General features: G+C 37.1%; 1 long non-coding RNA gene across 1 annotated transcript; it reads right to left on the minus strand.

The window, feature by feature from the left end:
* Nucleotides 1–10,219: 10,219 nt before the first annotated feature.
* On the minus strand, nucleotides 10,220–16,151 carry LOC147823133 (uncharacterized). Its single transcript, XR_015444580.1, has 2 exons — nucleotides 15,764–16,151; nucleotides 10,220–11,298 (listed from the first exon to the last, which is right to left on the minus strand). It is a non-coding gene; the product is annotated as an uncharacterized LOC147823133 (long non-coding RNA).
* Between the last annotated feature and the right edge of the window lie 15 nt (nucleotides 16,152–16,166).

The following is a 16,166-nucleotide window of genomic DNA, read 5'->3' on the forward strand; positions in this document are numbered from 1 at the left end:
ACAAAGACTCCCCAAGCTTGCTACTATTTATTGAGTACACATAAGCACTCAGAGGGGATGGTACGTGACTCAAGGAACAGCAATGGTGGGTGCTATGGGCTAATCAAAGAACAAAGCATTCTTGTAAGAATGGAATAGAAGTTAATAGGGAACTTGAGTTTTCCCCTAAAGAGGGACTTCAACCTCTACTGTTACTCCATTGTTCTGAAGAGTCAGGTCCTCATCAGATATTATCTTACCCTGAGAGCATCAAAGCTTTGTGGGTCTTCCAGATGTGACCAGGAGCAAGTGAAATCTCGCTTACTAACCAGCCCACAAGGCAAAATACTCATAGGCCTCAAACGAGGCAGAAATAAATGTCTTTGCAGCAGCTATGATGGTAAGAAAAAGCAATGGATGTTTAGAGTTGGAGCTGAATTTCCATCTCATTTGTCACTTCTTTTCTATGTGACCTTGGAGACTTGACATCTCTGAACATCATTTTTTTCCTATAAAAAAGTAAAAGTTTGTCTTATTATTTTCATTCAACAAACTTTTATGAAATTACCAAATGCCAGTCATTTGGGAGTTGAATACTTGAATCCTCCCTGGGGAAAATATATACCCCTGCTGGGCCTCATGGCTGGTTGAATCTTCTAGATTTGTCTCTTCTGTACTAAAATTTTATTCTTTCACTACCTAGGTTGCCTTGCTCCCTTATCCAGCCTAAAATCTTACAAGGTCAAATTTACTTGAATTGATAAGCATGCCAATTTCAGTGTGAAAATGCTTGAAAAGAGAATAGTAGGCAATGTTTTCTGTCACTCATACATTGGTGAGTTGATTAAATCAGATTTCCTAATTTCAGCACCTATACTGAGATGGATTATCAGAGGGTTTGCTGAAGGAAACTGACCGAATGGGCCCTCATTTGGAGCATGGAACTCTATAATGACAAAGTCCTATGGATTTCTGATTTATGGGCACGAGGACTCTGATCCCTAGGAAGAGAAAGAATATGAGAGGGAAGAGCAGTAACTGAGTTGTCAAGAGCTAAAGTCAAACTCTCAATTTCAAAGTTTTGTCCATGAAAATGACTTTGAATTTCAAGTAAATGGAACATAGGAGAAAGGCATGACCAGGATGGCATGTTTGAGAAATTGCAGAGTACAGCATGGCTGGAGGGGAAGAGGGGAAGAAAAAGAAAGCTGAGGAAATATATGATCCTCTCACTCTCCCTCTTCTCTTTTCTCCCTCTTTTCTTTCTTTCCTTCCTTCTTTCTTTCTTTCTCTTTCTTTCCCTCCGCATGCACTCCCCCCCTCCCCCCTAGGGATCATACCCACAGCCTTGCATATGCTAGGCAAACACTTTATTACTCCCCAGCCCTGTGTAATTATCTCTTAAGAATGGGCAAAGGCAGCTGGTCACAGTGGTGAACACTTGTAATCTCAGTAATCTGTGTGGCTGAGGCAGGAGGATCATAAGTTTGAAGCCAGTCTGGGTAACTTAGTGACTTAGTGAGACTCTAATATGTTTCATATCTAGCTATCCCCTAAAGCCTCCTATGATCATCGGCAAACCTTTAGAAGGTGACTAGCTTGTAGGAAGTGAGGCTTGATTGGGAGAGGCAGGTCACAATGGGTGTGACCCAGAAGGTTGTATCTCCCTTGCACATCTCTTTTCCTGGTTCCTCCCTTGACTCTCTGCTTTCTGTCTGCTGTGCCATGAGCCACTGCCCTCTGCCATGCTGTCCTTCTAGAGACAGCTGACCATGCAAGGACTGAGAAACATGAAGCCAAAATAAACCTCTCCTCCTTTAAATTGCTGGTGTTGGGTATTGTATCTCAGCCATGAGAAAGTGACAAGGACAGTATCTCAAGATAAAATAATAATAATAATAATAATAAAGAGCTGGGGACATAGCTCACTGTGATGGCTCTGAATTGAATCCTGGGATGGAGGGGTGGGCAAATACTTAAATTTATGTTTTTCCAAAGAAGATATATAAAAGCTGTAAGTACAAGAAAAGTTTCTCAATATCACCAATCTTTAGGGAAGTGCAAATCAAAACTACAGTGAGATACAACTCAGATCCATCAGAATGGTGACTATCAAAAAGCAGGAAATAATAAGTGTTAAGGATGTAGAAAGACTGGAATCCTGGTACACTGTTGGTAAGAATATTAAAAAGTATAGCTGCTGTGGAACATATGATGATAGTTTCTCTAGAAATTAAAAATAGAATTACCATATGATCCAACCGTTCTCCAAGAATATCACTGAAAGAATTGAAAGCAAGGTCTCAAAGAGAGATTTTTGTACTACATTCCTAGCAGCATTATTTACAATAATTAAAAGGTAGAAACAACCCAAGTGTCCATTGGCTGATGAGTAGATAAGAAAATTGTGAAATATGCCTACAGTGGAATACTATAAAAGAGGCAATTCTGGCATACGCTACAACATGTCAGTCTTGAGGTGCTTATGCTGAATGAAATAAGCCAGTTTTATGGTTTGGGTCTGAAATGTTACCCCAAAGCCTTAAGTGTTCAGAGATTGGGCTTTTGGAAGGTGATTGGATCAGGGGGTGCTGTATCATCACTTGATTAATTCAGATGAATCCACAGCGGTTAGGAGGTGGGCTCAGTCAGAAGAGGCAGTTCACTGGGAATGACCTGGAAGGGTTTATCTCCCTCCTCAAAACCTGTGTGCCTCTCTCTCTCTCTCCCTCTCCCTCTCTCTCTCTCTCTGGATGCCATGATGATGTGATCAGGTTTCTGGCACAGCAGGCCCTTCCTTCCACCATGCTCTTTCTGAGTTGGCTGCCAACCATGGACTGAAACTTCTGAAATTATGAGCCAAAATAAACTTTTCCTCTTTTAAGATGTAGGTGTTGGATATTGTCTCTCAGCAACGAGGAAACTAAGACATCAGTCACAAAAAGACAAACGCTGAATGATTCCGCTTATACAATGTACTTAGAGTAGTATAAATTATAGAAATTTGAATGGTGCTTGCTGGGTGGGGGGGTAGGATAAATGGAGAATTATCGTTTAAATGCTTATAGAACTTTAGTTTTGCAAGATGAAAAGTTTTAGAGATAGATATTAGTAATAGTTGTATAATATGAATACATTTAGTATTCTTAAACTATATTCTTAAAATGGTTAAAGTGGTAAATTGTCTTATATATTTTGTCACAATAAAAAATAAAAAAAATCAATCGATGCAAGTTACCATATTACAGACCTAAGAAAACCTTGTGATCATCACAAGAGACTCAGGACGAGCATTTTACAGATCCATCACACAACCTCATAGAAATTCTCATTTGTGTAAAATTAGAAGGGAGCTTCCTCAACCTGACAAAGGGCATCTACAAAATAACCTACAGCTAACATCATACTTAACGGTGAAAGACTAACAGTGTTCCCTTAATATCAGGCGCAAGAAAGACAAGATCGACATATTTCAGGACTGTTCAATGTTGTACTGAAGGATAGAGAAGGAAGAGAGGGAGGGAGGGAGGGAGGAGAAGTGGGAGGGAGGAATTGGAAGAAGCAGATGGAGACATTTAAAAGTAGATTAGTATGGTGGAAGAGATATTTTAACATGAATATGGAGGGTGAGTTAGTTTTCTAGGCCAAACGGTCCAAAATTCAATGATTTATTAAAATTTATTGTACTAGAGGGTAATAATGATGAAAATGGTTAAAAAAAAAAAGGGAAAGAAAATCAACCTACAATTCATTATCCTACCACACTATGATTGACATTTTGTATTTTTGAAAACCTACATTTCAAATTTTTAATTTTCTAATATCTATCTTTCTATCATCTATTTTATTTTGCTATTTATAATTTTAATTTAATTTTTAATAAGAGAAACCATGTGATCTTTAAGCTTTGTATCTGATTCATTTCACTTTATTTCACAATGTAGTCTTAAAATGCATCTATTTTCTTAAAATGACTCTAGTATATCTTTTTTATGGCCACATTTTGAAGTAACTTTATTTTATTTTTGCTTAAATTCTTTTATTGGTACATTTTAGGTATACAGTATGTTTACATTTATCATTGGGTGCTTGTACCTGTGCATGATGTATCTTGGTCCTTATTTTTTACCCATTCCTTGTGCTCCCTTCACCCCCTACACCCTTCCCTAATTACAAACACTTTATTTCCATTTTTTTCTTTTTTCATAATTTTTTCTTTCCTTTCTTACCTTTCCTCTTCCCCTCCCACTTCTCCTACTCCTTTGGACCTTTCCTTCCTATTTCAAATAATTAAGTTTTCATTTTAGTCATTTTTATCCTTATTTACACTTTCAGTTTCTCACACTAGAGAAACTATTCAGAATTTACACATGTGTGTCCTATTTATTTCACTTAAGAGTATGGCCTCAATATGCATCCATTTAGCTATAAATGTCTCTAGTTTCTCATTCTTTATGGCTGAGTAGTACTTCATTTTATTAAAAAAAAAACAACCCACATCTTCTTTATCTAGTTTCCAGTTGATGGGCAATTGGGCTGTTTCCAAGCTTTAGCTATTATGAACTGTGCCGCTATAAACATGGGTGCACATATATCACTATGGTATGATTCCTTTAATTCTTTGTGGAAGATACCCAGTAGGGGAATAGCTGGGTCAAATGAGATTTCCAGTCCTAGTTCTTTGAGGTATCTCCATACTCATTTCCACAGTGGTTGCACCAGTCGACACTCCCACCAGCAGTGGAGCAGGGTTCCTCTTTCCCCACAGCCCTGCCAGCATTTGTTACTGGTTGATTTCATGATAGCAGCCATTCTTTCTGGGGTGAGGTGGAATCTCAGTGTTGTTTTCATTTGCATCTCTCAAATGACCAGTGATATTGAATATTTTTTCATATGTTTATTTGCTATTTCTACTTCTTTGAGAAATGTCTGTTCATTTCAGTTGCCCATTTTTGGATTGGGTCTTTGAATTTGGGGGGTCTGAGTTTTTAAAGTTTTTTATAGATTTTAGATAGTAGTCCTTTTTCTGAGGTATAGCTGCTAAAAATTTTTTCCCATATTGTAGGTTTTCTCTTTTTCCCATATTGTAGGTTGTCTCTTAGCTCTGTTGGTGGTTTCTCATGCAGTGCAGAAGCTTTTTAATAAGATGAGTTCCCAGTTGTTGATTCTTTGTGCTAGCTTGCGTGCTACTGAGGTTTTGTTCATAAAGTCTTTTCCTATGCCAGTGTCTTCAAGAGTTCTACCTAACTTATTTTCCAGCAAGTTTAATGTTTCTGTTTTAATATTTAGATCTTTAATCCACTTAGATCTTAGTTTAGTGCATGGTGATAGATATGGGTCTAGTTTTAATCTTTGGCATGTTGAAATCCAGTTTTTCCAACAACACTTATTAAATAGGCTATCTTTCCTCCAATGAGGGTGGTTGGCTCCTTTGTCAAAGATGAGGTGGGTGAGTATGTCTGGAGTTGTTTCTGCATCTTCTAATCTATTCCACTGATCTTTGGGTCTGTTTCTTTGCCAGTACCATCCTGTTTTTATCACAGTAGCTTTGTAGTATAGTTTTAAGTTGGGGATTGTAATACCGCCAGCCATGTCTCTGTTGCCTAGAATTTCTTTTGCTATTCTAGGTCTCTTCTGGTTCCAAATGAATTTTTGGATTGTTTTCTCTAGTTCTGTGAAATATATTGTTGGAATTTCAATTGGCATTGCATTAAATCTATATAGCAGTTTTGGAAGTATGGCCATTTTCACTGTGTTGGTTCTTCCTACCCAGGAACAAGGGATGTCTTTCCATTTTCTTACATCCTCTTTGATCTCTTTATTCAGAGTGCTGGAGTTTTCTTTGTAGAGGTCTTTTGCTTCCTTTGCTAGATTGATTCCTAGATATTTCATTTTTTTGGATGCAATTGTGAAAGGAATTGTTTCCATAATTTCTCTCTCAGTGAGTCTATTATTTGTATAGAAAAAGGCTATTGTTTTTTGAGTGTTGACCTTATATCTAGCTACTCTACTGAAGCTGTTAATTAAGTCTAGAAGTCTTTTGGTAGAGTGTTTTGGGTCTTCTGTGTAAAGTATCATATCATCAGCAAATAATGACAGTTTAACTTCCTTTCCTATCTTTATTCCTTTTATTTCTTTCTCTTTTATAATTGCTGTGGCCAATGTTTCCAGAACTATATCAAACAGGAGTGGTGATAGTGGGCATGAAAAGTTTTCAGTTTTAGGGTGAAATTTTTCAATGTTGGGCCATTTAGTATGATGTTGGTTGTTGGTTTTTCATAGATAGCCTTAATCAGGTTGAGATAAAGACCTTCTATTCCAATTTTCTGTAGGGTTTTTACCATGAATGAGTGTTGAATTTTGTCGAATGCTTCTTCTGCATCTATTGAGATGATCATATGGTGTTATCCTTGCCTCTGTTAATAAAGTGTATTACATTTATTGATTTACAAATGTTGAACCATCCTTGCATCCCTGGGATAAATCCAACTTGGTCAGGGTGTATGATCTTCTCAATGACCTTCTGTATTCTGTTTGCCAGTATCTTGTTAAGGATTTTTGCATCTATGTTCATTAGGGAGATTGGCCTGTAGTTCTCTTTTTGGGTTGGGTCTTTCCCTGGTTTTGGAATCAAAGTAACACTTGCTTCCAGGAATGAATTTGGAAGTATTGCTTCCCTTTCAATTTCCTTGGTGAGTTTAAAGAGTAATGGTGATAGTTCTTCTTTAAATGTCTTGTAGAATTCAGCAGTGAAGCCATCAGGACTTGGGATTTTTTTGTTGTTAAATTTTTAATTCCTTTTTCAATTTTACTGATTGAAATTGGGATGTTTAGAATTTCTATATCTTCTTCATTTAACTTCGGCAATTCGTATGTATCTAGGAATCTGTCCATTTCTTCTGTGTTTTCCATTTTATTAGAGTACAGGTTCTCAAAGTAGATTATTGATGATCCTCTGGATTTCTGCTGGATCTCATGACTTCACCTTTTCCATTCTCATTTGCATGGATTTGAGCATTTTCTTTCCTTTTTTTGATAAGGTTGGCTAAAGGTTTATTGATTTTATTTATTCTTTTAAAAAACCAACTCTTTGATTCATTGATTTTTTTGTATTGTTCTCTTAGGCCCCATTGCATTGATTTCTGCTCTGATCTTTATAATTTCCTTCCTTGTATGAGCTTTGGGTTTGTTATGTTCTTCTCTTTCTAGGAACTTGAGGTTTAGCATTAGGTTCTTTATTTGAGCTCTCTCTGTTTTCCTAATATGGGCATTTACTGCTATGAATTTCCTTCCTAGAACTGCTTTCATTGTGTCCCCTAGATTCCTGTATGTTGTACTGGCATTACCATTTACTTGTAAAAACTGTCTAATTTCTTCTTTAATTTCCTCTGTGACCCATTGGTTGTTCAGGAGAGTGTTATTCAATTTCCATGTGTTTGTGGGGGGTTTTCAGTTTCTTATGTTATTGATCTCCAATTTTATTGCACTATGGCCTGATAATATACTTCAGTTCTTCTACATTTACTTAGACATGTCCTATGAGCTAGCATGTGGTCTATTTTGGAGAATGACCCATGTGCAACCGAAAAGAATGTGTATTCTGATTTTGTGGGGTGGAACACTCTGTAAACATCTATTAAGTCCATTTGTTCAATACCTTGGTTCAGTTCTTGGATTTCATATTGACTTTTTGTCTAGGTGATCTATTTGTGGTAGTGGGGTATTGAGGTCCTCCACTACAATTGTGTTAGTGCTTATTTGGTTTTTCATGTCCATTTGTTTTGTATACTTGGGGGAATTCTTATTTGGTGCATATATATTTATGATTATCATCTCTTTCTCTTGGATTGTTCTTAGTTTTGGTTTGAAATCTAGTTTGTCTGCAAATAAGATTGCTACTCCTGCTTTTTCCTGGTTCCTCTCATGTAGAAAACTGTTTTCCATCCTTTTACTTTCAGTCTATGAATTTCTTTTTGAGTTAGGTGTGTTTCTTGTACACAGCATATTGTTGGATTTTGCTTCTTAATTCATTCTGCCAGTCTATTTCTTTTGATTGGTGAATTGAGGCCATTAACATGGATGGTTATAATTGATAGATATTGACTCATCCTTATCATGATGCTTTAGTTTTGTTGGCTCTTTAATTATTTTTCCCCCTTTCCCTTTAGTTTCTTGCCTTGCCTGTTGGCTTCCCTCTGTTGGGCCTCATGGAGTTGTGACCTTCACTCACTTTTTCTAGGATATTGTTTAGAATTGTTTGGAGTGCTGGTTTGGTGTTCATGAAATTTCTCAGGTGTTCTTTGTTGTGGAAGTATCTAATTTCCCCATCAATTTTGAAAGATAATTTTGCAGGATACAACAGTCTAGGTTGGAAGTTATTTTCTTTTAGGGCTTGAAATACTTCACTCCAGGCTCTCCTTGACTCTCCTTGACTTGAGGGCTTGTGTTGAGAAGTCTGCCATGATTCTCATGAGCTTTCCTTTGTAGGTGATTTGTTTCTTTAACTGCTTATAGAATTTTGTTCTTCTGTTGGGTTTCTGGGATCTTGACCATTATATGTCTAGATGTAGATTTTTTTTGATCATGGCTAGTTGGAATTCTGTATGCCTCACTTATCTGTATGTCCAGTTCCCTCTGTCTGGGAAGTTTTCCACCATTACTTCTGTGAACAGTTTTTTTTTATGTCTATTGTACTTTCTCCTGTTTTTCATGGACTCCTATCAGTCTTATGTTATTCTTCTTTGCATCATCTAGCAGCTGCTAGATTGATTTCTCATGGTCTGTTACTATTTTTAAGAAATCTCTGTTTTCATGGTCACTAACTGCAATCCTGTCTTCTATATCTGACATTCTATCTTCACATTCCCTTAATCTGCTGTGAATACTTTCAATGAAGTTTTCAATCTCCTGGATATCTGTTTGAATCTGTTTCATGGATTCCATTTCTTTCTTATGTTGGGTGATCATGGTTTCCATTTATTTCTTATGCTGGACATCCATGGCTTCCAGCATAGTTCTGAGCTCATGTATTTTTTTTTATCTGTTTCTATTCTACAGCCTCTAATCATTTCTTTCACTCTGCTCACCATCTCTGTAGTTATCTGGGAAATTATTTCTGTTTTGAATTTTTCTAGAGCCTCATTCATCTCTTTTGTTACTTCCTGTGCTATTAGTTCAGGGTGTACACGTGGTTGATTATCATATTTTTCCACCTTGTTTCCCCCAGAATTTGCCTTTGGTGGGGTGGAAGTCTGAGTTTTCTGCCTTGCTTAAATGGCTTCTCATTTTTGTTTGTGGTACTGTCCTTGGTTTAATTCCTGGGTTGATCCTTTAAATTGCTTATTGTAAGTGTCTTTGTTGCTTGTATTTAGAACCCTTGTGGAATGAATGATTGCTTTTCAGAGGTGTCTTCCAGATATAGCTGGTCTTTAGGTTTTGAGTCTCTAATGACTCTGAGGCTATCTCATTTTCATTACACCAGGAAGGCAATCACAACACCTTAGCCCAAGTGATACAATCAGCAACACCATAGCATCAAGAACATCTTAGAAAATGACAATTTGTGGTAGTTATTAATCTACCACCTTTAACTGTGTGAATTAAATCAAAATTGAGGACCAGTGCAACATATGTTTATAGTGAATAAACGCTTCAATATAGCAACTTTACCCTTTGGGATGGAAGTTAGAAGGAGTTGGGGAGGGAGTGATAGATCAGTAGAAGGATAGGGAAAGTTTAGCAGAGAGGCCAGAGGACACAGGAAGATCACACAAACTCTAAGAAACTATTGAAGACAAGAGGAAAAGGCAGAATGAAAGAACAAAGACGAGAACAGTACAACCTAACAGCAATAGGGAGGCTAGAAACTATTTAATTTCCTTTAAAACTAATGACAATAGAGAGAAGAAAAAAGAAAAGAAAAATAAAGAAATCCAAAATCCAAATTAGGCCCAGAACAGGAACAAAAAGGGAGATGAAAAACAATGTGGTACAGCGAGAGAATGAGAGAGAGAGAGACAGAGAGAGAGAGAGAGAGAGAGAGAGAGAGAGAGAGAGAGAGAGAGAGAGAGAGAAAAGAGAAAAAAGAAGAGATAAATGAAAATTTGAAAAAAGTAGAAAAAATTAAAAATTAAAATTAAAAAATAAGAGAAAAAAACTGTAAGACTGAGGGCCTTACCAAACGCTCCAAGGAGCTGAATGCAGCGAAGAACACCCAGGAAGGAACACACCGGACAAGATGGAAAGTAAAACAGACCTTTATTAGTCTGGCCAGATGGCACTCCCAAAGCAAAATAGCTTAGAGAGGCAACTGGTTCAGAGTCTGAAGCTGTTTTTATAGGGGGTCTCAGGGGAAGTTGGCAAGCAGAAATACAAAAGCGGAGGAGAGAGATAAAACAGACCTTTTACAGATTGTCCTTAAGATAACATATTCAGATATGGAGTTGGGAGAGCATGACAGAACACTACGCACACAACAGACCTTCCTGGCACAACAATAAGCACATCCCTGGAACTCGATGTCTACCTGGTGATCCGTAACAGAAGCAAAAAGTTGGGGCCCTATTACAAAGATGGAGTAACTGTTGTTCAGTCTTACAAAAACTTTGCAAATAACAAATAAAAAATAAAAATGAAGGGCCTCCTTCAGGGTATGTCTCTGCTGTCACAGTAGACAACGTGGGCGGCCATGTGCACATACAAGTCAATGAGTCTCAGCAAGCCAGTAGCAGACCTGTAAGATTCAGGCAGATTTCTGGCTGCTGGTCCTAAGTTGAGCTCCCTGTCTTCCTGCAGGGTTGAACTCTGCAAGGTTCTATTGAAGGTTCCAGCTGCCCTACCCCTGAAGATAGTCCAGGTTCCAATGGGAGGTGATGATCCCTCCAACTTACCAAGTACGGTGGTCTGGTGTGTCTTTATTGCAAAGATTCACTTAACTTTTCCAGTGGGCTTCAGTTTTCATCGAGGAGCCTGAGAGAGGCCCTCTTTCTGTTGTTCACGTCTCCTCTATCTTCTGGAGCTCAGGACAATGGCCTTTATGACCCCCTGTGCCTCTGTAGTGTGAAACCAGGTAGCAGCACAGCCAGGAGGCCAGAGGTGGGTGGGGGGCTGGGCTAAGCTGGTCATTTTGGGTGGGGCATGCGGACGGAGCGGGGGTTCCATGCTGCCCAGGTCCTCACCGTTTGCTGGCTGGTTGCTGTGGGTCTTGAAGTAATTTTAGTGGCATTTTCACTTTGTATATTTTCTGTGTGAGTTGTACTCAGTCTTCTTCAGTGAGGCTCCATATAGTACATACGTTGAAAGCAGATGTTTACTAAATGCCTAGAGAGATGGGACATTTTTTGAACTATTGCTTTTGATGTCTTTTCATATTTGCAAAGCTAGTTTTTATTTCTATGCATATATGCAACTCTTTATTTACAGAAATGCCAACTTATTATCCCTTTGTAGTCCAGAAAAAAATTAACATAAAACATTTTATAAACATGGAATACATTATAAATGAACACATGTGTAAGCCATTAGCTAAAATACTATTAATAAAATGAATGTCCACATACCTAGTACCTGCCTTGAGAAACAGAACATGACCATTAATTGGGGGCTCTGTGTGTCCCTTTTTGTCATGATACTTTGCTCTACTATCCAGAGATGAGCACTAGACTGAATTTTATTTTAATCAGTTTTAAAATTTTGTTTATAATTTTACTTCCTGTGATGGTTTATTTTGTGTATCAACTTGGCTTGGCTAAAGTGTTTTATTGTTTGATCAAATCAGTATAGATGTTGTTGTGAGGGATTTTTTTCAGATATGATTACCATTTAAATCAGTAGAATTTGAAAAGCAGATTTCCCTTCATAATGTGGGTGGGCCTTGTCCAGGGTATTGAAGGCTTACAAGAAAAGAATGGGATCCCCAAAGAAAGAAGGAATCATGCATTTGGACTCAAGGCAGCACCATCCACTCTTTCCTGGGCCTTCCTCCTACCAGCCTAACCTGCAGATTTGAGCCTTTCCCACCCACAGGAGCCAATTCTTCTCTCTCTGTCTTTGTGCCCCCTCATTTCCAACTCCAGGAAACTACTATTTTTTTGTCCCTATGGATTTGCCTATTTTAGACATTTCATACAAATGGAATTGTAGACTATGTGATCCACTATGATTGGCTCCTTTTTTTTAAACTTGGATCCACATTGTAGCAGTACTTTTTTCCTATTACCAAAAAACATTCCACTATGTGAACATACCACATTTTTCTTATATATTCTTTAGCTGATAGATATTTAGGATGTTTTCATTTGGGGGCTGTTATAAATAATGCTACTATACATGAATTTTATGTAAATTAAATCATACCTTATATATTCTTTAGTGACTAACATTTTTGATGGTAGGGGTTTTGGGGGACCCATTCAAGTGGTTGATTTAAGCTATATATTCATTTTTAAATAATTCCTTCTACAAAACTATACCCTACCTATTCAAGTTATTTTGCAACCATTAATGGGTACTAGAAGTTCATTTTTAAAATATTGCTCTGGGATTGGTAGCTGGGAGTTGACTTGATGGATCATAACTTTGTGTGTCTTCCCTTTGCTCTTCTTTTCAACCAGCTCCTGTGTTTGGCAGGTAATCTGATGGATTGCTATGCCTCAATTTGTATTTTCACACCTAACTCATGTTCTTGAGCATGAATTCATGTTTGCTGGCTATTTGTCTTTTTTCCTTAAGAGGTGTTTCATTTTGTCTCCTAATTGGTTCTTAGAAGTTCTGTATATTTTCTTTCAACGACATGCTTAGATGCCCTCTCCACATCTTTTCCAAAACCTCACTCTCTTTGTGGCAGAAATTCTTAATTGAAATATAGTTAAATTTGTCAAACTTTTTTCATACAGCTTACGCTTTTTGTGTTTTGTTTAAGAAATATATCTCTATTTGGGGATCATATATTATTCTTTTATATTTTCTCCTAAAACTTTAAAAATGTTTGCCTCTGTACCATTTGTTGAATCATCCTTTCTTTTCTTCCTTTCCCACATCTGCAACTTCACCTCTGTTCATACTTGTATGGGACTGTTCTTTGGTTCTTCGGCTCTCTAGTTTGTTCTATTGATGTTTCTTACCCGCCTCTGTATCAATATCACATATTCTTAATTTAAGATCTTTATAAGACATTCTCTCCATTTGTTCATAAGAAATGTCTTGGTTATTTTTGGCCCTATATTCCTACATTTCACAACCAGCTGATCAAGTGTTAGGAATCTATCAGGAATTTGTCTTTTGGAATTTTCGTTGGGATTGCCAGAATCTATAGATCAACTTAGGGGAAATTGCCATCTTTACAATAATTAATCTTTTTCTCCAGAGAGAGGTCCTTCAGGACCTTTAGGTCCTGTCTATTAATCTTCAATAACATGCACAATGTTCTTTGTAAAGATCTTGATTGCCTTTTTTTAGGTACCTTACTTTTGTTGTTTTGTTCTAAATGTAAGCAGCCTTAAAAATTAAAATATACTACATCCTGATTTCATAAATTCAGATTGCCTTGGTAAATTTATGGAAAAAAATAGAATAGTATCTGGAATATTCTATTTTTTTCCACATGATAGAGATTCCTCAAATATGGTCATAGATTTGCATAGTAACATATCACAGCTTTCTAAATATTATACTAGAAGAATTAACTCTCATCAATTCTGGAAACCAGAATGACAAATTGTATGGTTTGTGCCCCCCAAATGAATAAGATATAGGAAAAGCTAATTTCATTAGCTTATTCAAAATTATTCAAAAGTTGATCTTGAATGTTATCTCTAATTTTCCAACTTGAGATAATTGTCTGATACAATACGTTGGAAAAGCTTTTTCTTTTTTCTTTTTCTTTTTTTTAACACACTAAAGATTTGCATCACAATTCCATGTTTCCTTTTCCTCTTGAGACTGTAACTGAACTAATACATCTCTGCCTAAACATTACAGACTTTTTTTTACAGGAATAAACTGGTCTGGCTCAGGATATCAAGTTGAGAAATCAGTGCAGCAAGTGCTAGATTACACAGAATTTGATTAAATATAGTATACTCAGGAGAGAATCTTATTTGTTGTTACTGAGTTTTTTCCTAATCACTTTAGTTCTCTACTATAGTGAACTACTGAAATATTTACAAAAGGAGAAATCCTTCAGTTTTCCAGAAGCTGAAACTCAACCCTGTTCTTTGGTGAATTTCACTTTAGATTGCCACAATAGCACCTTGATTCTATAATTTAAATACTAGGTTTTCTAAGTGTCCTCATACTTGTGTTTGTTCTTAGCCATTTGCCATCAGCAAGACCTATTTAAACCTTTTATTGCTTACTTTGGAAGCCAAGAGGTACTACATTTTCATTGTCTAACTCCTAAAGTGACATTGAAAGTCAGAAGAATTTAATATTTAGGCTTGAATATATCATGCTTTTTTCTAAGCAAAAGCACCTAATCTATTTGCCAAAGCATGGCATTCCTCTGCTGCTTTTTGAGTTTATGATTCTTTCTTCATCCTTCTGGGGTGCCCTAACACCACCCTTGACTCTTCCTTTTTTTTCTTAAATTTAAGCTGAAAATCATTCCTTGAAGATATTTAGGCCTTGTTCATATAGGATCTGATACTATTAGATCTCCTTTCTGATTTATAAAATTTCCCTTCCATTCAGACTAGCAACAAAAGGCTCCTAATGCTTCTATAAATAGCATCATCCAAACTGATTTTAATCTTCAGGAGTCAGAGAGAAAGATTTATTCACTTCTCACTTGAATCAGTGTCAGTGTTCAACGCTTCAATAAGCCTACTAATTTCAATGCCATTTGCTTCTTTGAGACTCAGTAGCTGCTTTGAGGAGGGAAAGGTTAATGATTTTAGTCAAATGCAATGTATTCAGTGACAACTTTGGAATCTTAGTGCATGGCTTTTTATGTGTAATAGACTATGTTTCTTCTGATGCATTGATATTTTCTCTTTTTCTTTGACTTTCAACAATTTGAAACAGTGAGGACTCCTTTGAGTTTATTTTAGTTGTTGTTCATTTGGCATTTTGTATTGCCACATTTCTGTCTTTAACCAAATTTGGGGAAGTTCTGGCCATTATTTCAAAAGTTTGAGCCTTACTCTATTTCTATTATTCCATTTACATGTATGTTGGATTAATATGATGTAGCAAGTTTCTGAGACTTTGTTAATTTTTTAAAACTCATCTTTCTCATTGTAGTTCACTTTGGATGATTTCTATTGCTCTGGATGGTATCTATTGCTCTAATTTTAAACTCAATTACTTCTTCCTCTGCTATTTCCTTTCGGCTATTAAAAATCACCCAGTGAGCTTTTAAAAAAAAAAGTCTTAAGTTATAATTTCCAGTTACAGAATGTCTACTTGGTTTTAAAAGTTTTTTCTTTTTCTTTGTTGAGATTTTCTTCTTGTCTTTTGAGATTCTCTCATCCACTGAAAACATGTTTCATCTCATTAAGAATAGTTATAATCGTCACATTAAAATACTTAGATCTGTCAGTTTCAACAGTAGGTTCTTGTTCTATCATGTTTGGAAGTAAAGTTCTATCCTACTAAATTTGTGAGAGTCCTTTCTTTCCCTGGTTAGTGCAATAGCCCCTTAACCACCCCTCAACCACTCCTTGCTCCTACCCTGAGCCCTCCAGTCTGTTGTCAATGCATCAGTTGCAAGGATCTTACGAAAAATCAACCTCCAACGGCTCCCTGTTTCACTATAGCGAAGCCAAAGATGCTTACAAGGTCCTACCTGCCATTCTAAAACTCTGTCCTTAGCTTCCAGATCACGTCAAACCACTCACTCAACAACTCTTGTTTCCTCGGATCTTGAAAGGTGTAGTATGGGTCTACTTTAAACTTTGGTGACAGAGCACCGAACAAGGCTTCCTTGTTCAAGGCAAAGGGGAGTCAAATGCCCCCCACTTTCTAAGAGAACTGCAGGCAGCACTGACTTAAGGGGGGTTAAAGGCTTCTGGGCTTAGAGTGACACTCGAACCTTCACCTTACAGTCTGCCCAGATTTGAATAAACCGGAGAAATGAGTGTGCATTTGTGCGCGCGCAGCTCCCAGCGTTACAGCGAGAGTCTGCTCTAGCTTTCCTCCCTGGGTCGGAGCCTTCCGAGCGCGGCTGCAAGCGGCACGGAAGCGGAACC

This window comes from Heterocephalus glaber, unplaced genomic scaffold (genome assembly GCF_053883595.1).
Source record: "Heterocephalus glaber isolate CG9 unplaced genomic scaffold, H.glaber_assembly_v1.0 deba00001600, whole genome shotgun sequence".
Taxonomy (NCBI): Eukaryota; Metazoa; Chordata; class Mammalia; order Rodentia; family Bathyergidae; genus Heterocephalus; species Heterocephalus glaber.